The following is a 13,884-nucleotide window of genomic DNA, read 5'->3' on the forward strand; positions in this document are numbered from 1 at the left end:
TCTCAGTACTTTCTGGTTGCTCTAAAGAAACATGATCTCAGTCTGCTAAATTCTAGACTGAGATTCCTTCACGCCACTATGAGTGGTTGATTTTAGACCAATTCCCACAGTCTCATATTAACAGGACTAGATATCTGTCTGTAGCTCATACTGGATGTGAGCAGTGTAAAATAAAATGGAAAAAAAATAATTTTACACCTTTATTACTAAACAACATGCAAGTGTGATGAAAGTACATAAGGTTGTTGTTGTTATCACACATGGGAACTTGGCATGTCTTCGGTCATTCTGTTTTTATACGTATCTCTGGAAGGGAAGATTCTTTTCATATTCTTTTTCTAAACACACCCACCCTGCCTGTTTTAATCCCCAGCCTTAATATTGGGGAGAGATTCATATCTCCATACGTCAATATGGTAATTTACTGATTCTTTTTTTTTTTTTTGGTCCTATCCCAGGTATTGTACAAAACCTTCACCCCAAAAGTCCATAAATATGGCTGTTCTAATTCCACTGAGAGAACCAAATACTTTCACGATTATTTCAGCAGTTGGGGGAAATCCAGCCATCTCAATTTAAAAGCAGCTAAATATCTTTTTTGCACTATATATTCTTATAGAGGCCAAAGTAAAGCCCAACACAAGCAATATAACAAACATACAAAATCTGCTATAAATGTATTATATTGGTATTAGTTACTTTATTGTGATACCAATACTTGCACTTGGAGATCTATATTTCTTTCCTCTGAAATAAGCAAAAAAAGCTAGCATAGAATGCATCCTTTTAATGAGATTGCTGAACCTTCCTCCTGAAAGCTTCTGTATAAGATGCAAGTACAAGGCTTTTATTATTGGCTAGTTCTTGCTGCTTTTCTCAGTCCTCTGAAAAGCTGCAGCTGACATTTTTGGGAAAGGGACACAAAGGATTTAGGTCTTGATTGGGGGTGGGGAACTGGATCAGCCTGTGGACTGGATCCTACGTTCTCCCAGGCCCTGCGAGCTAGTTTGACAGGTGCATGAGGCTGCCCACCTCACCTGTCAATCACTGATACCGTCGTGCCATCAGGTGAAACATTTTCCATTGTGTGGGCGTTTAAAATCAAATTCTGCAGGCAGAAACCCAGGGGGGTTGCAGGTACTGACGGTCAATTGATTGGTGGGGTCTGCAAACTATGCTTTCGGCAGGGACCTCAGTCCTGTACGTTTGGTATGGCTTAGGGGAAATGTCCTTGTGGGACACTTTGAGTTCATGGTGCTGGAGGTTCCTCACTGCTGGTCTTGGCTTAGCACTGCACGCTCTGCTTTAATTTACTGATGTAACACCACATTGAACGTGAATGAATGCTATGCTGCTTTTTTTGTTCTTCTGACACATTCTAAAAAATACGGAGTGGGAGTTGTTTGTGGGCAGCCAATTGTTACTTTTTTTAAAGTCAACCAGAATCTGATTGGAAATATTTAGATGTCTACTCTAGTTTTCTTGGCTTTGCCCTCATCCTAGAGGAGTCTTCGCATATTACATTCAGTGAGTGTGCAATTTGTGTACAGAGCATCATTGAATCCTAGAATCACAGAGTTGGAAGGTGCCCTGAGGATCATTTGGTCCACCCCCCTGCAATGCAGGAATATGCAGCTATCCCATAAGCAGATAGGACCTTGGTGTTATCAGCGCCATGCTCTAACCCATAGGTAGGCAAACTAAGGCCCGGGGGCCAGCTCTGGCCCAATCACCTTCTAAATCTGGCCCGTGGATGGTCCGGGAATCAGCGTGTTTTTACATGAGTAGAATGTGTGTTTTTATTTAAAATGCATCTCTGGGTTATTTGTGGGGCATAGGAATTTGTTCATCCCCCCCAAAAAAATATATAGTCCGGTCCCCCACAAGGTCTGAGGGATAGTGGACCAGCCCCCTGCTGAAAAAGTTTGCTGGCCCCTGCTCTAACCATCTGAGCTACCAGTTATAACTCATTGCAATATACACTTGTGCAGAGAGTCACACGTAACAGTTCCTGCACCTGTGGACACAATAGTTGAATCAAGTGTACACTCATTCACACAAATACATGTACATGTGTAGAGACAGCTTGCAGCTGTGCTTGGTGTAATGTAGAATCATAGAATCATAGAGTTGGAAGAGACCACAAGGGCCATCGAGTCCAACCCCCTGCCAAGCAGGAAACACCATCAGAGCACTCCTGACATATGGTTGTCAAGCCTCTGCTTAAAGACCTCCAAAGAAGGAGACTCCACCACACTCCTTGGCAGCAAATTCCACTGTCGAACAGCTCTTACTGTCAGGAAGTTCTTCCTAATGTTTAGGTGGAATCTTCTTTCTTGTGCAGAAAAGCCTTAGGTAAAGCAGTAATAAGAACAGACTTGGAGATCCAGGTTGATATGTGTGGATATATATGCTAAAGACAAAATGAATTAAATTATTCTGTCTCCCCCGGGTGCTACTAGATGTGCGCAGGACACCCTTCTCTATACACATCTGAAAACTACTTCTTGCTGTTCAGGATGTAAGCCCTTCTGGAACATGGATGGCTTGCGGAATTTGGCTCACCTGAACTATTTCCCACTGTGACCCTGAAGCTATTCTGCTGGAGGACAGTCTGTTGCCTGTCTGGTAGAACTAGCTCAGAAACCAGCTTGTCTGTTGAACAATGCAAAAGCACAGCATGGGCAACTTTGACCTGCTTAGTCAAGGTAGTGGAGTGCCCTGGTAAGGTACTTAAGGGAGCAACAGAGATGAGATGAGTACTTTTCCAGAAATGGCCTTTTTATTGAGAAAGTACAGAAGAGAATGGCAGTTTAATTGTTGACTGTGAAGGCTGTCCCAGAGAAGGAATGGGAGAGGAGGATGGGTTGTGAGACAGCTGCTAGCCATGGAAGCTGCAAGATATTTGCTTGACTTCTGAGAAGGGGAAAGGAGGAGGAATTGCAGGAGAAATGGAAAAGCGGACAAGAGGGAGAGAGGTGGGGTAGAGAAAGAAATAGACTTTTCCTTCCTTATGTTCTGTCTGCAAACAGTAAAACGAAGAGTCTCCATGGCAAATCAAGGATTTTCCATGCAGAGTCCATCAGAAACAGGGGTGCAGGAAAAATAGAACCCTCAAAGCATTGAGTCCACAGTGAGCTATCTGGAGTCCAAAGGTACAAAGAATGGGCGCCCAGCAAGGAGTTCCAAAGGCTAATCAGACAGAGCTTCTGAAATCACACTAGTGTGTGGCCTCAAAGGGTACTTCACTGGACTTCCAAGTGCAAACACAGTTTACCAAAAAAAAAGTCACGCATGTCTCCCTGATCATCTCCATCAATTAATGAAAAAAGAAATTGCATTAAAAATCATCAAAGGGAACAGGGATTTTCCATGAAATTCTCATGGATGGTTTGCAGGGGTTTTTTGTTTTTCTTTTGCATGTGTGCTTGTGTGTGCTTACCTTATTTTCAAGGTGGCCAAAGTGTGAGTGTACATTCATTCATCTCCAGGGAACAGCCTCACTTCATACCTGCACTTCTTGAAAATGCCACGACATTCTCTGCTGGGTTTTCCTGCAAGTATAAGAAAGCAGGAAGAATGCCTTGCTTGACAGCTGTTTGTTGTTGTTGTTGCTGCTGCTGCTTTTACCTTTACAGAAATTGGTGCAGAAATATTTTTTTAGAGTAAAAGTGAGTGAGGGCGCTTATATCAGGCACCTGGTAGATGACCTCTCTGACATGATCACTCCTCCCATGGAGCGTTTTCCGATCAGGAAGGATGGGTAGGCAGGGAGAATGCAAAGCACTGGAGAGGCTGGAAAGGAAAGGAAAGGAAAGGAAAGGAAAGGAAAGGAAAGGAAAGGAAAGGAAAGGAAAGGGCTTACACAGCCCCTGGCCACCTCACAACAAGGAGAGCTCAACACCGTACCCAACAAATGCTAAAGAAATTCTAATGCGCCCTGTAAATAAGGCAGGAAAACAGAAGCCTCTTTCATGGGGGAAGAGAACATTTCAGAAATTTGAGACAGGTTTTGAAGTGGCACTACTAAAGAGTAGGATGGTATTGGAAAGGTGTTTTCAAGGTCACAAAAAGAGATTTTTGTTTTGTTCCTCCTGGAATTTAAAGTACAGTGGTAAAGGTAAAGGTAAAGGGACCCCTGACCATTAGGTCCAGTCGTGACTGACTCTGGGGTTGCGGCGCTCATCTTGCTTTATTGGCCGAGGGAACCAGCGTACAGCTTCCAGGTCATGTGACCAGCATGACTAAGCTGCTTCTAGCGAACCAGAGCAGCGCACGGAAACACTGTTTACCTTTCTGCCAGAGCGGTACCTATTTATCTACTTGCACTTTGACGTGCTTTCAAACTGCTAGGTTGGCAGGAGCAGGGACCGAGCAACGGGAGCTCACCCCGTCACGGGGATTCGAACCGCCGACCTTTTGATTGGCAAGTCCTAGGCTCTGTGGTTTAACCCACAGCACCACCCACGTCCCAAAGTACAGTGGTAAATACGCTTCAGGTTACAGACTCCGCTAATCCAGAAATAGTACCTCAGGTTAAGAACTTTGCTTCAGGATGAGAACAGAAATAAAGCAGCGGCGGCACAGCAGCAGCGGGAGGCCCCATTAGCTAAAGTGGTGCTTCAGGTTAAGAACAGTTTCAGGTTAAGAACGGACCTCCAGAACGAATTAAGTATGTAACCAGAGGTACCACTGTACTTCTTGTGAAGGACATTCAAAATCCCAGGGCTTTCCATTGCCAAGCAAAAGGGGAGTGCTGATTTTATTAGGACTCAGAGGATGGTTGAGCACTCACAACTTTAGGATAACCTACTGTAGGATATTGAAAGTGTGGACCCAACTCCTTGTCCATTTCAATATAAGGTTTAAGGGGGAACCTTTCAACTGTATTTTGTCCTGGTTTGCCAAACAGTAACTCACCCGCCTGGGTAAAATGTACTTGCGAGGGACACACAAATTGGTGGTAGAACAGTCCTATCCATCTGGGAATTGTAGTTCTATGGAGGACAAGGGGACTCTTGTAGAAAATTCCCAGCACCCTCATCAAACTACACTTCCCAAAATTCTTCAAAAATCACATAGGCATGTAAATCATCCACTCTTCAGAGAATAGTACCTAGGTAGGCAGCATTGAGGACTGCCATGTTAGAGAGAAAGTGGGTATAGACAAATAGGTCAGCTTCAGTTTCTTTCTGTCTCGTTTTTCTAATAAATTCAGTTCTCCACATTTTGCAAATTTGCATTTTTTAATGGAAAAGTTTCATTTAAATTCACCAGTAATTTCATATGCATTTCTTCTAAAAATATATGCATTTTTGCATGCACTTGTTTAATATATACATTTTTCCAGGTACTTCCCCTGTAATATGTCTTTTGTATGTTAGTTTCATTTATATATTTTAATGCACATTTCTCCCTAATATATGCATCTTTGTACACATTATTTGGTTGGACTGCAAAATCTGGAGAGATATGAATGTCAAGGGTCTAAGTATTTTTTCAATAAGTGAAAAATTAGGTAGGTTCTCATGTGACTTGTACCAAATTTCTCCTCCATTCCTAGTAGTGAGTTAGGGACACTATCTAGAATATAAATTAGCATCTATACTCACATTCCAAGAGATACATCTTCTGCTAGCTGATTTTTCATATACGACTTTTGAGCAGGAGTGTGGATGGGGAATCATGGTAAAATGCAGAACAGAAGTTCCTAGCAATGATGCAGAATACAAAAATGTCATGATTTGAGTATGCTTGTAATTTAAACATATTGACTTGTCTGAAAGAAGGTGCCAGACATGAAAGGCAAAGCAACAGGAAGTGACCCGCTGAGTTTGCTGAACTGAGCTGGAGATAAACATCACAGACAGGAAGTACATCATCATTTAACTTGACTCAGCAACCAGGCAGAAGAACTAATACAATTGCTGATAAGTGCTGTAATCCCAAATAACAAATAATAAGGACAGATGCTTCTTGCCTTTAAAATTAATGTAATGCTATGCTAATCAATAGCTAAAATTGTTGCAAGCTAGCTGTCCATTAAAGCAATTGTTCTGTATTCTTCAGTTGCTAGTAGACAAAGAGCAGATGGTTCTTCTGGGAAGCAACACTGAAACCCAGTTTTCCCAAGTTGCCATTTGCCGCACTTTGGTTTGATACACTTTGCAGCAGTTCACTTGGACTGTACTATCAGAAATTGAAGCTGGTGCTTTATTTAGTCTTATTTTCAGTATGTACATGCAAATCACGCTGTTTAAACTGGGAGTTCTGGGGAAAGCTGTCCAGAGGCTGAACGAAACAAATTCAATATATTTCCCCCCTACACACTGCAACCAGATGGGATTCTGAGAGTCAAAGTTCAGAAATCATCCAGCTGCTTCAGGGTTTCTGATAACAGATCATATCATGGCGAGGGCTTCCCTATCTTTGATTACCCATGCGTCTAAAATTGGAGTATGTGTATTTTCCTCCTCTTCATGGGTGAATTTTTATCACTCCTGGGGTGCACATTATTCACTCTTGTGCTGAAGCTGGCCATAACTTTTGAATGATTTCCAGTATGCCATCTGAATAACTGTTACATCACTCACTGGAGGCCTTGCTCATAAAGTCCTATTCATTGAAACTCGGAGCTCTGTTGGTGCCAGTCATGGAGACTCCACAACTCAGCACCTGCGGAGCACAATCCTGATTCATGTACCTCAAGCTTCGTGGCATTGTCTGGGGAGAACCGAGGACCTAGCTTAGCTGTTTCCCCTCCCCATTCTCCCTCCTCTTGCTAGCAGCACTCAGGAGAAATTAAGCTTGCAGCCGGGTTAAAACTGTTATCCCTAATAAACCAGGCATGGGCAAAACAACCAGAAGGGTGATGCCTTGCTGTGCTATCACACGACCTGTGAAGGCAGGGAGAAAGCAGCTTCAGGGCTGCTAAATCCAGAGGGCCTCTTGTGAAATTGGGAGGGCTGCGTCATTATGTTATTTTCATTTGTGAAACTGTTAAGATCGAAAATAAATAATGAAGAAGATATCCAGTATGCCCAGAAACACATACAAATAAAAGTTAACCTTTTTGTTAAAAAATAAATTAAAAATAAATTGCCTTGTGCGAATCGGATTGCCGCAGTGGCTAGAAACATCCAGCCCAGTTGCAATTTGTCTAGGGTTACCAGACGTCCCCGGTTCCCAGGGACAGTCCCTGGATTTGCAAATCTGTCCCCAGACAAATTCCATCCCTGGAATGTCCCCAGATTTGCAAATCTGTCCCTGGGAACCATGGCAGCAGCAGCAGCAGCCTGGAGCCAGCCTGGTAGCTCAGTTGGCTCTGGCTGGCTTCAGGAGCTGCTCGCTGCCACTGCGAAAGGGAACTGGGGACGTCCGGCAGTACAGATCTCCTGCCCCCTTCCCTCTTTGTTTTGACAGATCGGGGGAGGCTCAGGAGTCTTGGGCAGGCAGGCGTTGCCCAGTTTTTTTAAAAAAAAAACCTCTGCACATTTATGTTCCACAGGGTGCGAAAGAAGGGCTTTGCACCTTTATACAATATGCATGTGTGCTTGGGCCCAGGGTCTTTTGCCTCACCATTCCCACTACTGACTCCCTGTTGCTACTCAGCTTCAAAAAAGAAAGAAAGAAAGAAAGAAAGAAAGAAAGAAAGAAAGCAATGAAAAAGTGTCCCCGGATTCATTGAAAAAAAACTGGTAATCATAACTTTGTGAGTATACAAATTCCCACCTTGTTACAACTTTACTCCCACTTGATGCATTTATGGGTCTTATGGATCTTACCTTATCCTACCTCTGTTGATAAAACTCCTTTCTCAACTTGGCACCTGCAAGCCATGAACTGTGGAGGAGGTCCCTCACCAGGATGCAGCCACCTTGGAGTTTTCTTGTGTGGAAAAAGTGCTTCCTCCACTGGGCTTCCTGAACAGTGCAAAAGTTGGGATCTGCCATCTCATCATAGGCAAAAGGAGTAGCACCCATTTCCCCAACTCTTGTGGATTTTTCAGCACTGATCAGCCCAGAATGAGAAGCAATCACTGATATCAACTGAGTCCACCCCAACATCCCCTTGCCTTAAGAGTCATTGCCCTGGAGGTGGTGGGGGTTAGCAAAATCCCTCTCAGGGGCAGTAAAAATCAGAAATCAGTATGTACAGGCTAAAGCTTCTCTGTTGACTAGCAAGCCCGATCTTACACCTTAATAACTGTTGATATAGTTCAGGCATCCCCAAACTCGGCCCTCCAGATGTTTTGGGACTACAATTCCCATTATCCCTGACCACTGGTCCTGTTAGGTAGGGATGATGGGAGTTGTAGTCCCAAAACATCTGGAGGGCCAAGTTTGGGGGTGCCTGATATAGTTTATTGTTGTACTGTGCATTTTGGGTGTATGAACCGCAGTAAAGTTGTGCGTGTGTAATTCCAATGAACTACAGTACAACAACCAGTAATACAACTACAGTACAGTACAGTATTTAAACCATCAAATCAATAGCTCTAATTTTAAAATTCCAGAGGTAAATCAACCCGCAGGGTGTTTTTTAACAGGTTTCCGTCATGTAATATCAACCGAGTCCCTCACTCTCACACACATACATGTACAGAAATAAAATAAAAATATTCATTCCAGTAGCACCTTAGAGACCAACTAAGTTTGTTATTTCCTGCCAACCTAGCAGTTTGAAAGCACGTCAAAGTGCAAGCACATAAATAGGTACCACTCTGGCAGGAAGGTAAATGGTGTTTCCGTGCGCTGCTCTGGTTCGCCAGAAGCGGCTTAGTTATGCTGGCCACATGACCCGGAAGCTGTCTGCGGACAAACGCTGGCTCCCTCAGCCTATAGAGCGAGATGAGTGCACAACCCCAGAGTCGTCCACAACTGGACCTAATGGTCAGGGGTCCCTTTACCTAAGTTTGTTATTCGTATGAGCTTTCATGTGCATGCACACTTCTTCAGATCTGAAGAAGTGTGCATGCACATGAAAGCTCATAACAGTAACAAACTTAGTTGGTCTCTAAGGTGCTAGTGGAAGGAATTTTTTAATTTTGTTTCGACAATGGCAGAGCAACACAACTACCTACCTGTAACATGTACAGAAATGTTCAAAAGATTAGGTGCAGGGACTGCTGAAATAATGCAGTATCACAACTTGTGAAGATTAGAATGGATTCAATATGATGCGCTTGCATGCAAACATTTGCCAATGCTATTGTGATCCCACTGCATGGCAGGGTTTAATGGTGGCGTGGAAATAGCTTGTTTAGCACATAACAGGGTGATAGTGGCAAGAGAAGGACTGGAAATAGCTTGTTTAGCACATAACAGGGTGATAGTGGCAAGAGAAGGACTGGAAAGTGCTTATGATCCACTCCAAGGATTGATATATAAATGCAGCCTTATTAACCTGATTCTGAGACTGCATAACAGGACAGATTTCTCTACGCCATGCTGTAGCTATGGTTGCAAATATCCGCACATGCCATTGCAAGGGTGCCTGTATGTGCAGTCAAGCTGCCTGGTAAAATCAAAATGTGCTTTGGAGCACTACTGTTTTGCACAAGTGTAAGGGAAGGCGACAAGTGTAAGTTTTGCACAAGTGTAAGTGTAAGGGACACGGGTGGCACTGTGGGTTAAACCACAAAGCCTAGGACTTGCCAATCAGAAGGTCGGCGGTTCGAATCCCCGTGACGGGGTGAGCTCCCGTTGCTCGGTCCCTGCTCCTGCCAACCTAACAGTTCGAAAGCACGTCAGAGTGCAAGTAGATAAATAGGTACCACTCCGGTGGGAAGGTAAACGGCGTTTCCGTGCGCTGCTCTGGTTCGCCAGAAGCGGCTTAGTCATGCTGGCCACATGACCCAGAAGCTGTACGTCGACTCCCTCAGCCAATAAGGCGAGATGAGCACCGCAACCCCAGAGTTGGCCACGACTGGACCTAATGGTCAGGGGTCCCTTTACCTTTAAGGGAAGGCAAGAGGGAATACAAGCAATTAATTACTAATTAGATACACAATCTGGCCTTTCATTTCTCTTTAATTTTTGCTCTGTTCTCATCCATTTCTTTTGCCAGCACCTGTAAAAAAACTCCAAGAGACTGAATTTCTCAGACTGAAATTTTATCAGTCTGAATGACAGACAGTGTGCTATACAATATATGTCACCCGCTTTGGCTAATCATCACCAAATTGCGGTCTCTAACCACTAAGGACATTCTCAGATCTAATTCCTTAGCTTTGGTCCTTTTCCTCATCAGAGACATTCTTGGGGCCTTTCGCAGGGTTGCCTCCAGATTCACTTTGCCAGCTGGTGGCAGGAATGTGTTTATACTCTCCAAGAGTCTTAGGTGAGCATGTTTTGGTTTCAGGGCCAACAATGTTTGACGCCACATCAACACTGAGTATGCAATGCATCTGCCTTCCCTGCTGTTGCCTGTTCGTCCAAGTTAAAAACAAGGTCTGTATTGCCCTTCCTTGTTGACTACCTGAAAATGAAAACTGGCTTTGAAACCAAAGTACTGTGTTCCAAAGTACCATGAGCTTACTCAGATAAAGTCAGAGCTTCAAACAATGTCTCTTTGGTGGACAACTCAGTCACATGCTGGTGCTCAAAATGAATTATTTTTCCTCTCTAGGGTCATAATAATGAAAAAGGTTTCATCTGGTAGTGAGGGTGATGGCAGAGAAATAGATGAAGTGGAATGGAAGAAGGGAAGAGCATTTTGTGTTTGCTCCTGCAAAATGAACCCACCACTGATAGCTACCCTGGACTTATGATCAGCGCTGGGTGTTGAGATGCCACTGAAATTTCCCACAATGCTCCTGATGTAACATTGTTTCAAGAAATTGTAGGGACATTCTGATCTAAGTACTGCTGGCTGCCTCTACTATCGCTGCTAGGCCCATTAAGATAAGGGGCCTCCAGAGGCCACACTCTAAAGGAATCCCACAAAAGCTGGAGCCAGCCCTATCCTAAGCAGCAGCAGATTTATTGAATGAGAATGGTTGAAAAAGAGGAAAGTGTACAAAAAGGGTGGAAGTAGGTCTCTTCTCTTACACATACCTTTGCAGAAAAAAACAGCCCCCAGCCACCCCATCATGGCTATATCTTAGGAAGATGACTGAGGAGATTTCACCCCTCCCATTCCAAGAATCTGCTGATGTTCTCTGCTGATTCTCCAGAGAGGAGGGGGGCGGTTTCTGCTCACTACTTATTCCGCTCCAGCCTCACATCAAAGAGAGAGAGACTGAGTGTTAGAGAGAGAGAGTGTTATCTCTGTATAGATAAGGTTGCTGCTAAGAGCAGCTGCAGACACTCAGTGCAGTTCAGCTTCTCCATCTAGCTCTGTATATAGTTTGTATGATAGTTGTAGACAGAATAAAAGTAGTTATTCTACAGAGCTGTTCTCTGAGTGGTTTATGCTCTGCTATACTCTGCTATACTCTGCTGTGCGACGACTGTCTTCTTGTTGGAGTGAATCCGGTGCTCACAACTCTAAGCTGTGACTCCACAGCACTTTGACCTGTTCCTATGCAGAAGGTGGTCTCTGGAAGTGCTACCCAGCTCGCCTAGCCCAGTCGGGGCTGAAGTGTGTGAGTCCAGTTGGTGGCACTGGCACAAGGGTGATGCTGACAATGACTGCCAGGTGCAATGAATGCCCTTGTCTACATTTGCTTCATCTTCCATTCTCTTCGCCCAACTTCACAGTCCTCATCTTTTAGACCCATTGCTTCCATCTCCTTTCCTAGACCCTGCCCAGATTCCTAGTCCTGCCCCACTTTAATTGGCTCCTATTTCCTACAGGCCTCCTGCCTCTGTTCCCTCATTCCACTTTCACCCTCAGTTCTACTCAACCATACGCAGCTCTCCCTGCTGTTGTCTAGAACAAGTGAGTCTTTGCAGAGATGTCTGCTGCTCCTAAATTGGAAAAGGCCATATTCTCATATTCTTCATGGTCGTGGTTGCTTAGGAACACAGGAAGTTGTCTTAAACCATGTCAGACCATTGGCAGTGGCTCTTCAGGGTTTCAGACCTCCAAACTCTACCTGGAGATGCATTGATTCAAGCTGGGACCTTCTGAATGCAAAGCAAATCCTTCCATGCTTGTAGCTATGTAGATGGTATGCTTGGTTTTGCTCTTTTCTGTGTGCCCACAGTCACTCTGTGTACCTATGCTGACTAAGAGGGGTCTGGGAGGAACTCTTACACACACACACACACACACACATCCTCACAACTTCTTATGGATCTTTAACTTTGGCAACCATGGTTCTCATAGAATCATAAAACTGTAGAGTTGGAATGGACCACGAGGGTCATCTAGTTCGGCCCCCCTGTGACTTGGGAAACAGATGCCTTGAACTTCTGGTCAATAGGGGCAGGCTGCAACATGGGAGAGGCTTGCTGACATTATACTGGCAACTCCTTTGAATCTATTATGCCATATATATCATGCTGCTTTAACAACAGGCCTCCAGCCTAAGAAATGGACTTAATCCTTTGAAAACAGATGGCTGTGTTTGTAGAAATTATAAGCCAGAAAGCTAGCATTGTACATTTACTCAGGGCAGGAGGGAGATTTGTGGATAAAAGTGACAGGATCAAATTTATCTTATATCCCTGACTGTTTTTTTAAAAGAAAAAAAGAGAAAACATTAGAAAGATGGAATATTATCCCATATCAAAAATGTTATCAGACATTTCCAGAAAAGACTTGCTATTGAGAAATAAATGAGAAATGCGTTTCTGAGTTTATTGATATTTTTCTCTCTCTCCTGTGTCATGTTGTTAGACATCAGTGGGGTTATTTGTTTATTTATGCCACTGTGGATACAATCCTACACAGACTTACCTGGGGCTTATTTCTGAGAAGATCTGTATAGGATTCCACTGTACATTCCATGCTGGGAGGAGTAAGCAGAGGTGGCCAAACTTTGTTGTTGTTGTTTAGTCGTGTCCGACTCTTCGTGACCCCATGGACCAGAGCACGCCAGGCACTTCTGTCTTCCACCGCCTCCCGCAGTTTGGTCAAACTCATGCTGGTAGCTTCGAGAACAGTATCCAACCATCTAACCATTTCGTCCTCTGTCGTCCCCTTCTCCTTCTGCCCTCCATCTTTCCCAACATCAGGGTCATTTCCAGGGAGTCTTCTCCTCTCATGAGGGTGCTAAGCCTGCTAGAAACCCCCAAATGTATCCACCTCTGGACACACACCCCTTGATTTAAAAATATACCATGGGCCCAAATGGCCTTGCTATCTTCCATTTTATTTAATCTGTTGTTTAAACGGTAACAGAAGAGAGATTTGTATTTTATCCAACTGATACTTTGGGAATCCCACTGGGACAACATTTGCTAGCTGATGTGCCATGCGTAAAGGAATGGGCTGTAGGTTATGAGGAGGAAGAGAAGACCATGAGAAGATGGGGGGAGGACTATGAAAGATGAACAAGTCTGCTATAAATGCAAACCTTCCTCTGAGAATCTGTCATTCTGATCCAAAGCAAGCACATAAATTTGAAGTCCCATTGGTTGAATTGGTTTTTTAATTGGGCTTTCATTTTCTCTCTCTTTATCTCATTAATTTAGTATATTCTTCTGGAAGTGTGACAGTTTCACTCTACCAAGACTGAGCAATATTATATATCTATCTATATATATATACATACATACATAATTAGAATAATGTGGCTGATGTGCTGGGTTCTGAATATGATATGGAACTTCATTCATTTCATTCATGCACCATGAATGAAACGACCAAACCAAACAAGATAGGGATGGCGGTGGTAGCAACTTCAGCCCTGTCTTGCACCTGGGAGAAATGCTTTTAGCTGTATTTTGCTGCCACATTGCACAGGTGTAAAAGACACAAGCCAGTCTGGAACCT

The 13,884-nt window shown here is 43.7% G+C and overlaps 1 long non-coding RNA gene across 1 annotated transcript; it reads right to left on the reverse strand.

Annotated features, from left to right (window-relative positions):
- Positions 1-225: 225 nt before the first annotated feature.
- LOC308473067 lies at positions 226-5,783 on the reverse strand. Its single transcript, XR_013983887.1, has 3 exons — positions 5,613-5,783; positions 3,443-3,554; positions 226-306 (listed from the first exon to the last, which is right to left on the reverse strand). It is a non-coding gene; the product is annotated as an uncharacterized lncRNA (long non-coding RNA).
- Positions 5,784-13,884: the final 8,101 nt, after the last annotated feature.

The sequence above is a fragment of the Podarcis pityusensis genome (genome assembly GCF_964106645.2).
Source record: "Podarcis pityusensis genome assembly, chromosome: 3".
Lineage (NCBI taxonomy): Eukaryota > Metazoa > Chordata > Lepidosauria > Squamata > Lacertidae > Podarcis > Podarcis pityusensis.